Below are 11,120 nucleotides of genomic sequence, written 5' to 3' on the forward strand. Positions count from 1 at the left end.
TGAGCTGTGCATACTATTTAATACGAGACGAGTGGCTGCTGTCTGATTTCAGTCCAGAGACCTGCCTAAGAATTGATACAGAACAGGAGGTACTGGCTTTGAAAAATCAACACTGATCCCACAACCTTTCTCAACCAGCATTACAAATAGGAGCTATACAGTATTTTTTACTGAACAACCCAGATTTCACATGACCAGCTCTCAGTCTAGACGAGAGTCCAAAGCTCTTTTGTGTGTTCTGGAGGAAGCCACATATTTATTTTCCTTTTGTCTTCTGATGCACATATGAAGTTTTAGAAGTTGACCCCATGCTAAAAGCTCTCAGATGTTTCTGGCTGTAGCCCACCTTTGGGGAAAGGCTTACCCAACAGTGATGGAAGGAGGCAGGACAGGAGACGGTCCCGAATCCATCAGGACAGGGAGCCACTTAAATCCTGTCCGCAAACAAACTGCCCTGCTCTACCTCCAACTCCTCAAGTTGTCCTCCCTGGCTTTATAGCAAGCCTGTGAGGAAGGGAAAAGGGATGCAGTAAGTTGGATATGAAACACTGATACAAGTGCAAGGAGAGGGCAGCTGAAACCTGTTCATCAGCTGCTTGTGTGAGTGGGCAGAAGTCAGCCTGAACTCATTTGCCAGCTGCATGCCGTGTGGTCTTTCATTTCCTGAACCGTAAGCTCTTGCCTCGGGCAAAGCGGCAGAGGACACTCTGCTGCTGGGCACTCCTGGTCAAAGTCACCCCTCGACCCATCCTGCTTGGCTTATGAAAGATCCATTTGCAATGCTGGAAAACCCTTGAGGATGACCACAAGAAAAGGGTGTAAATATTTTTAGCTCCCATCTTCTTTTTTTGCTGGGCCCACTATGAAAAAGGATGAGAGGAAAGATTACTAATTCTCTGTAAAATTACTAATTCTCTCCTGAGGACAATTAGTTCAGCCAATTTACTCTCCCTCACCCATCCTGAGACTGAAATGAAGAGAGAAAAATAAGGTCCCTGTTTTGCACAAAAAACTCCAGCCACGGAGAAGAAAACTCTTTTTTCACTATGTGTATTTTCCCTCCTTTTCCGCCTAGTAACAATCCTAGCAAAATTTCTGAGCGGGAAACTAAACCAGGAACTTCACATTTGCTTTCCACTGGAAAGTGTTTAAAGCTTAAGGTTTCTACCTATTACCGTGACAAAAAGCGGTTTATACAGTGAAGGTAGAAGGAAGAAAGGGGGCCCTTTCTTCATTTTCTCTTTGTGCCTTTTTAAACGGTCAGCACTGGAGAGCAGAACTCTAAAACAATTGCTTGATAGACTGTCCTCATTCCTGCCAGATCTTTTCTCCGTAAAAGAGCTAGTAAGAAGATCTCTGATGTCTTCTGCACAACCATCATGCTAAACTTGCCTTTCCAGAGATTCCTCCACTGAAAACAATCATGAGTTCAAACCATACTTGCATTTTTTACCTATATTCAACAGTAGTGATCACTGCAACAATGGGTGGAAAATACAAACTCAAAGATGCAGCATCACACAAGGCACAATCAGTAGGAGGAAGCTTTCGTACTACCTGCAATTTTTGGCTTCTCTTACCAGACTGTTGCAAGACAGAGCAGGAATAAATCATTGCCAGTTGTAACAGTGCTGGTACAGTGTAGACTCGAGTCCGGAAGCAGCCAATCGCATCAAATAGCTTGGCCTGGCTCATCAAAACAGTTATCACAGGAGGAATTCCTGGGCTTACAACAGGTTTGGGAAGTCTCTAAAAGGCCTCCGACCAGCTGAGAGAGCTCAGCACACTCCCCCAGCCACAAGTTGCATCACGGCCAAGAGAAGAATGAGGTTAAACTGCCATCCCGAGTTATTCAAAGCCTCTCCCAGTGGTAACACTGGGCTTTTACAAGCACCTCTGCCTGTGGTTAGAAAAAACAGGAACCCCATTGGGTTGACATCTCTGACTACGTGCTTGGTGGACACAGGGACTTTCTGCAGCTGTGTCTAGATTGGAGCAGTGCATTGTAAGTGAGCACCAAGCTGTAATTCCTGCTTCATCTTATCAATAGTACCACCAGAGAAGACGGGGTGATGAAAGCACACCTGCTTTGTAAGCTGACGGAGAAGGACTTAGTCAGCTGAAACCTGCCCTGCCCTTAATTTGGCCATATCTCTGCAAGCTGATGCTCTTCTGCCAGCAGTGATTGCTCCAAAAGTCAGCGTTACATTGGCTTACGTTTCAAGTTTAAAAGCAGGTCGCATTCACACGGCGTTTGCATTGACTCTAAAGCACTGAACAAATAAGTTATTTTTTATAAAGTTCTCTAGGGGAGTGTGGTCAGACATTATCCCCATTTTACCGACCGTGAGACAAAAGGACCGCATTTTGCCATGAAATCAAGCACACTTCCTTTTCTGCACAACGTGAGACGTCTGGGAAAGGTTTGCAGCACTGTCTGAACCAAACTAAGATGGCTGGCAGATTGCAGAGCCCATGCTGTTGAGCTTGGTAGCCCATATACGTTCTTGAGGAGCTACTCAAGGTCTCCTCACATTGACCAAACCATATGCCCTGTGCCCAGTTTTGTTTCACACAGTAGAGCCAGTTGGATCTTGAGCAGTGCATGGATCACTTACCACATGGCCTAACTGCACGCAGATGCTGGTCATTTCACGGGACCCATCATCCTCACACCACAGGCCACAGCTTCACCTGTAGCTATACAGCGGCCACGGGGCTTGGCAGTCCCTCAGCAGAGTGCAGTGGTGAGGAAATGCTAGAGAGCAATTTCTCCAGCCTGTGCCTGAGAGGTGCCTGGGAAGAAGACAGGCCGGGAAGAAGCCATGGGCAGGAGAAGTTGCTCTGGTGGGCCACAGCCAGCCCTTTGGCCACAGCTGGTGCCTCTCCTCTTGAGGGCAGCTGGCTAAGCAGGGTCTGGGGAGGCTCTGCAGTGGCATCGCAGCTGCCACCCCCTGCCAAGAGCAGTCGGATGTCTTTCTGGGTAGCACTGGAAAGCCAAGCTTCATGCTCAGACATGACATCATCCACGACATTAGCCACTCAGGCAGCTAGGAAGGAACAGTCGAGATTCATTAATGCGGTTTTAACATTAATTACATTTGTAGAGCAGTGCTGCAAAGAAGCCTTTTGACGACAAGCATGTCTGTCCTTGGCTGATGTGCCCTGGCAGGATGAGGCTACGTTGTTTTTCCCTTCCTTGGACTACCAGAACCGCAAACCTCTTTCCACCAGTAGAAAACGGTGGAGCATTAAGATCTGTCAGGTCAGAATAAAGGAGATTCACAGTCACTGTGCCTTCCAGTTAACAGATGATTTTGACTTTTTCCTTCCCATTTCTTTCCGTGTATACAGCACTGGATAACTGCCCCGCGGCAGCTAACCTAAACCCTTCTAGCTTCTGGCAAGCAACCAGGCTGAACTGGAGAGGTGGCTGCCTGGGTCAGTTCTTGTGGCAGAGTCAGTTTTTCCTAGCCCAGTGCTTCCAAATCTTCATTTGTTGCCTCAAATGAAGCAAGTCTGCAACTACAACCAACCCACAAACCTCACAGGCTTTTACAAGTGAAAAAACATTCTTCCAGAGCTACGAGGCCACATTCTTTCATTCATCTCTGACTTTCTAATGCAGCTACAAGGCAAAATCCTCAGAAAAATAAAGGAGCGTATTTAGGCAGTATGAGAGCTGTGGTGAAGTCGTAGATAGGTGGAAGGAAGATGGGTCAGGCTCGGTTCATCAGAAGGGATGAGCTGTTGTACAAATCAGAAGGCAGACACTGAAATCGTGACTGTTGGTGGCATTGTGAAATTGCTTGGTGATATCTTTAAGCCAAGTGCTGATAAGAAACCTGCCCAAAATGCAAACAATCACATGTAGCAACAACATCTGCTTTTGCCAGCCCAAGTAATTGACTCTGCCTTGCAAAATCATGTCAAATCTGCAAAATAAAGGTAATGCTGAAATGGCTTAGCAGGTTTTGGCAGTGATGGCAGCAATATAAAAATATCATCCCACCACATTCCTGGGGTCTCCTGAATTCAGGCATAACCTTTTGCCACAATCACTTTATAAATTATCCCATTCCATGTAACTCCATGGATTTCATTCTCACTTCTGAAATGTCTTGCACTGAAACACACCACTTGGCTATTTCTTCTTCTTCCCACCGAATTGTCCCTTGCTTGATTCAACGTATATTTTTTTTTCCCAGCAGCATTCAACGCAATAGGTAGCACATTTAATTCGTTAAGATTCTGAGACAACATTGAACAAAAAATTTGCCCATATTAAAACAAAGACCTTAAGTTCATCTAGGGTTTTAATTCACTATAACGCTGTAATGACACCAAGGAAAAAAGGTAACACCACCAGTTTGTATGAGCAGCATATGATGCAGAGAGCACAGTCTGAAGGCTCTACAGAGGGATCTGTAGAGGCTGGATCAATGGGCTGAGGCCAGTGGTATGAGGTTCAACAAGGCCAAGTATCAGGTCATAGCAGCCCCCTGCAATGCCACAGGCTTGGGGAAGAGTGGCTGGAAAGCTGCCTGGAGGAAAAGGACCTGGGGGTGTTGGTCGACAGCCGGCTGAATGTGAGCCAGCCAGAACGTGAGCCCAGGTGGCCAAGAAGGCCAGCAGCATCCTGGCTTGTATCAGCAATAGTGTGGCCAGCAGGAGCAGGGCAGTGATTGTCCCCCTGTGCTCAGCACTGGTGAGGGCACACCTTGAACATTGTGTCCAGTTTTGAGGCCACTTACTACCAGAAAGACATTGAGGTGCTGGAGCATGTTCAGAGAAGGGCAACAGAGCTGGTGAAGGGTCTGGAGGACAAGTCCAGAGAGGAGCAGCTGAGGGAACTGGGGTTGTTAGTCTGGAGAAGAAGAGGCTGAGGGGACACCTTCTCACTCCCTACAACTAGCTGAAAGGAGGTTCTAGAGAGGTGGGCGTTGGTTTCTTCTCCCACGTGACAAGTGATAGGACAAAAGGAAATGGACTCAAGTTGCAGCAGGGGTGGTTTAGATTGGACATTAGGAAAAATTTAATCACTTAAAGGGTTATCAAGCATTGGAATGGGCTGCCCTGGGAAATCAAGAGCTTATAGTGAGGGGGTGTTGGTCTCTTCTCCTCAGTAACAAGGGACAGGACAAGAGGAAACTGCCTCAAGTTGTGCCAGAGGAGGTTTAGGTCAGATATTAGGAAAAATATTTTTACAGAGAGGGTTGTGAAGCATTAGAAGAGGCTACCCAAGGAGGTGATGGAGTCTCCACCCCTGTACATATTTAGAAGACATTTAGATGTGGTGCTGAGGGACATGGTTTAGGGACCCTGGCAGTGCAGGGGGAACGGCTGGATTTGATGATCTTAAAGGTCTCTTCCAACCGCAGTGATTCTGTGATTGAGTCCCCATCCCTGGAGGTATTTATAAGGACCAGTGTAGATGTGGTGCTTAGTGACATGGTTTAGTGGAGGACTTGGCAGTGCTGTGTCAATGGTTGGACTCGATGGGCTTAAAGGTCCTTTTCACCCTAAATTATTCTATGATCCCCCCCAGCAAGGGGATGCATCTTTTCTATGCAGAATGGCACAGACCCTTTCTTCATTCCCAGCTCCCAGAGCCCGTCCTCCAGGCTAAGGTCCAAAACCTTCAGACTGCAGTTTGATTTCTTTTGGATCACCTGTAATCCTGTTGATTTCTTTTGGATCTCTCTGCTCCGGTTCCTGCCCTCCACGGTCCCGGGCAGGGGAGCGGCGCTCGGCTGCCACCTGCCGGTGTCCGGCCTCCCTCCTCCGCCGGGCAAACACCAAACCCCACCGAAACCAGAGAAAACCCCACCGTATACTAAAAATACACATAATACCGGCACTGCCCTCCGGCTCCCCAGATCAAGCCCCCTTTAACTCACAAGGATGAAACAGACTCCTCAAGGAGAAGAGGTGAGTGATCAGGTTATTGAGCTGAAGGGTGCGGAGCTTCGCAAATTAAGACAGTTTTAGACTCCGCTGTGAAAGTTCATGGTTCGCTACAGGAGCGGTTAACATCTTGCAGACAGGAACTACAAGGTCTCCAGAGTCAGTTTTCATTTTCAAAAGGTCAGTCAAACATACATTCATTTCTCAAAGGCGAGACCAAAATCCCACTCCGTTACAGACAGACTTCCACGAATGTTTGTTTCTCCTTCAGCATTAGATCAACCTTTTATGTATTTGTTCCAGAGAAAAGCAATGAGGAAATAAAAATCCTTACTTCTTTCTCCATTTCTGCCCGAGGAAAGGAGAAAATTTTTCCCACTTTATCTTCTAACACTAAACACAATATTTCAGTTTTCTTGGAACATTCTGTTTTATTCTTGTTAAGTACTTCTAAGAGTTTTGAAAGCAGCATCCAAAGTCTCCAATTTGTGTATTTTAAAATGTTATGGAAAGAGTAAAAATGCAACAGAGAGCTAATAGACTGTCTTCTCTTGTGAAAAAGTTATAAAAACCTCATACAGTGCCTGCTGTAATCTGGGGTATCTCAAAAATGTAAAGCTGCGGCCTCATAGTATTTTTTAAATCATGGTCACGAGCCTAGGAGAAATAATTCAGAGGAAAGAAAACCACTTCTTTTGTGGGTGCAAAGGGTGGCTCCGAGGTTTAGGACTGCATGGACATGTGCTCAAGGAAAGACCATGAGAAAAATCCATCAAATCAGTTTTCTCATATCAGCATTCACAAAAGGCAGCGCTTCACAAAACCTTCACATCAGCAAGTCACCACCACTTCTCAAGGACATTAAAAGAACAAACTTCCTAAGAACAACAGGATGGGGAAATTTTTTTTGTTCAAAACAGCAGCTCTGGGCCTCTCGATGTGCCATCACTCAGCTGAGATAAGGGACGTTTAGTGGGGCCCTATTACATCTCTAATCCACCCAGACGTGCCGAAATCTGTCAATCACAGATCAAGATCAGAAAGGCCAAGCCAAGAATCGTAAGGTGACGATTTTCCGTAAGGAAGCCATAGCGAAGCCTGCCTAAGCTTGGTCGGCATTTGTCTCTAATTCCAAATAAAGCCTATCAGAAAAAAACAACCCCGCATCCTCCGTATCCGGACGTAACTGTACAGAAGAGATTAGCCGTTACTAAGAATAAGACCAAAGTGCACTGTGACGGCAGCTGGATAACAAGCCCTAACGATTGCAATTCTCCCCGTGTAAGCTGAGCACTGGGTGAAGTCAGAAAAATGTGTTTTCCTATGGATAAACCGAGGCTGATCCCACCATGCCGAGGCTGGCGGGGTTTGATCCCAGCCCTCTTCTGCATAGATACCCCCAAGCCCGGCACACGTGCATCCAGCTGGCGTTTGGCATTAGAGGTAAAGCTACATATACAACCTTGTGAAGAGGATTTCCCTGTCGTTAAAACCTGCTCCTCTGAGGTGCTATTCCCAACGTGACCGGTAACCATGTGCATTTCAAGTCATTTCTGACTCAGTTCCTACCTAGCATATTGGCACGGTTAAAAGACCTCCTAAATTCCTCGACACGATTTTGGCAGCCAAAATCCAAGTGAGAATAGCTGTAATCTGGACACACTTAGTATTTTCTTCAGCTGCTCTGAAAAATTACAGCAAGCAACACTGCAGATGAAAAGCACTAAGTAATGGGGTATTCTGCAAGAAAAAAACCTATCCAGACCATTCCAGTTCAAACAGAACATACACCCAATTTTTCAGCCTGTGATTGTAAAAGTGAAGTCTCTCGCTGCTGATACGGCTGAGGGTAAGGTGAACTGTGTAGTCCTTTATTGCTGCGATAGCACCCCCGTGAGCCAGTACTGCATGCTCAAGTGCTGCATCAGGATCCGTTAACGTGCTGGAGATGCACAGCTGGGAACCTCTCACAGAGAGATTGTGCCCTTGCTATCACTTGTACGTCTCCATCACTGCTAGCTACGGGGTCAGACTCTTGTCTCACTGAGGTTTCTGATCTGAACCACCACCAAATTCCAGCTCTTCCCTCTCCTCCAGCCACAGTAACTGCACTGGTACCGCCCTGACTGCAGAGAATGCTGAAATAAATTCTCGTGCCAGCCTCTGCTCCTTACCTTAAACTGCCTGTGCTGTCCTCCCATCTGTTTTGACGGATTCACCGCATCACTACAAACAGCAGAGAAAACTCTTGTTAGCCAAATAGAATGATGGATAGATCTCTTTTAGTTATTATTTTCCAGAAAACTCTGTAGCCTTTTTCTTTCAAACACACACCAAAAAATAGAGAAGTTAAAATAATTCTGTACTGGGCAGTTTATTGCATAGCGTAGCACCAGTTCAAAAGGAGCTCTTTCGCTGTGTATCATCAGATCCTAAAGCTATCCTAAAAACCTGTAAGCTGTAAATATTAAGTAAATTATACCCTGATGTTACAAAGTAGTGAAGTTTTACACTGGGTCTGCAGTGGGTCTGCGTGAACAGCAGACCATGCAGTGGTGCACAGCTTTATTGTGCAGGAGATGGACTTGACACCTCTCAGTATCGTGAAAACTTGATGTGACGAGGCCTCTGCAGCCTGCGCCGTCGGAGCATGCCCTAAAAGCAAGACACTTCTGCTGCAAGAGGCAGAGAGGTCTGCTATGCAAAGAGCATCTTCTTCCTGCCGTGTGAAGCAACCTTTGCAAACGCAGGACTCAGCCTTTTAGATTGGGTGATCAAACAATTGTAAGAAAACAACTGGTTTAGGTATCCTGCTTCCCCGTCAAACACTCTGCTTTAAATCACACTGATTAAAAAAAAAAAAAAAAATACCAAGAAAGATGTACATTCCCGCACAAAGCTTCTATTATCAAAAAATACTGGGAATCCTCAATTTTTTCCCACTTCTGAATGCATTTCTGATTGATAGCTAGAAAGATAAACTAAAGCAGCCTATACCTCCACTGGATTAAAAAAAAAAAAAAAAAGAGCAGACAGACATAAAACCCAAGAACAGGCATAAGGACTGCTTGCCTCCCACAGAGCTCCCGCTCTCTCACGGCTGTGTGCTCTCCTGCCCCATGCTTGTTGGTTGAGAAATGTTTTTCACATGTGATGAAAAAATAATTCCATTGAAAGCAATGACTGCATTTTTCAACAGAACCAGAGCAGGACCACCCCTGTCTTGAAGGTTCACCTGTTTGTTCTCTGAATGGACTGCATTCGCCTGCCTTTACCACAGAAGGCCGGCACAGAACAGGGTCAGCACTCCCCTTTTCCTTCCTCAGCAGATGAGCAACAAGATGCGTAATGGAAGGACTAATCCGTACAAGAAGCTTTGCAGTGCAGCATGCTCTATTCCTCTTGGACAGACTGGAGGTAAATCTTGTTCTTCCTCCCACGCAGGGTACGCGCCAGCTTTCAGGTTTTAGTAACTTTCTTCGGTGCAGCCAGCAAAGGCAAACCGGATGACGGTGTGACTCTTCCAGCAAAGAACAACCACCTCTGGCAACAGATGCAGCTATTTAGCAGCATTCAGCAATTCAACACTATGTAAGACAAAGTGTACACATCGCACCCCATCAGCTCTCAACCTCTAACCCGAGGCTTAGTGAATAACATTAAAATAAGCTGAAACATGTTAAATACTGCCCTACTCTGCAGGCAAACAACCTGCAGTCATGAGAGGCATGGTCTAGAATACAAATAGGAGCAGAATTCAGCCCAAACACCACAGATACCTGAGGAGCTACTTGTTTTGCACTCTATAAGGTACCACAGGGGTTTCCTACCTTCAGTCAAAGTGTAGGGCAGGGAAGAGAAAGAACAGGATAGGATTAAATTTAAATCTCCTAAATTGAGCCAAGGACAGAATTATCCATGATGTAACTTGGCTAAGACAGAGAGCCCTCTCTGCTTTCTTTCATAATCATCTCTCCCTCCTTTCTTCCCTAAAAAAAAATTCAAAAAAAAAAAAGGAAAAGGTGATTTTTCCACTTCAAGATGAAACTATTTTCTGTGAGGTTCTCTAGAAGTGAATTGGCACTTTTTTTTTGTCTGGTACACACAGTTACGTACCAACCACACAGCAGCACACCAGCACCGGCACCCCAGCATCAAGTACGTGTGCCACGCCACCTCATACCCTGTCTCCATGTCCATCTCCAGCTTCAAATGCCAAAACCACATCAGTGAGGAGTCGCTTCTGTCTAACAGAACACAATTTATTTTATTTTGTGCTGTTGGTCATGGAAATGTCCCAAACGTCAGTGAAATGACCCAACTACAGAGACAGGTTAGTGTCTTTACACCACCTCCTGAAGCTATACATTTGCTTGTGAGAGGGGAACATCAGGAAATAATTTACATAAATATATTTTAAAATAAGAGTAAAATTATTATATTTTGGTTTTATTTCCGGACAGTATTTATCTACCATAGGTGACTTACAACTACCGCCTTTCACTAGTTCACTTCGATAAATTACGCTTTTTTTAAAGCATACTCACACATATGGTTGAATTCTTTGAATAATTTTAGCAATTCTAACAGAAATGTCATCATCTGTTCAAACTATGCCTGAGAAAACTTAGGCGGAGGTGCCACCTGTATGTGAAAAACTGAGTAATTCCTCAAGCATCTCTAGTCTGGCTTAGTCACATGAGATCATGTAGTCTTTCAGTTAATTCAGTCTAATGTCTAAATCAATGCTGCAGAATGCAGGAGCAAAAAAGTGTTTTAAAGACCATAGGTCTGTCACTAAAAGGAGGCTGAAGATACTCCTAGCTTCAATAGCTTTTGTTTTCATCCCTTTTCATTACAACAACTGGTCAGCAGAGCCACGCAGAGAGTTTAGCGCAAATGTCTGTTCCAGGTTTAACGGTAACACAGATACAGTCAAGGCTAGCACTCTTCTCTACAGTTTTTCTGCATTCAGGTTTGAAACAATGCTGGCAGGCAGGTCAGTATTTTTTCCTAGGTAGCAAGCAAGCATTTACTCTCTTCTTACAAGTACAGCAATCAGGAAAATCTTTCTGTATGTGAAGGAAATGCTCTGAGACACTAAACTAAAGCCTGTAGCAGTCAAGCGAATTTCGACCAAAGTGGTTTGAGGACCGCTTTGCATCTGTGTGAAGCCAACAATCTCTCAGCTTCCCCATGACTCTGACAGCAGG

Source organism: Buceros rhinoceros, unplaced genomic scaffold (assembly GCF_000710305.1).
Source record: "Buceros rhinoceros silvestris isolate BGI_N320 unplaced genomic scaffold, ASM71030v1 scaffold13554, whole genome shotgun sequence".
Lineage (NCBI taxonomy): Eukaryota > Metazoa > Chordata > Aves > Bucerotiformes > Bucerotidae > Buceros > Buceros rhinoceros.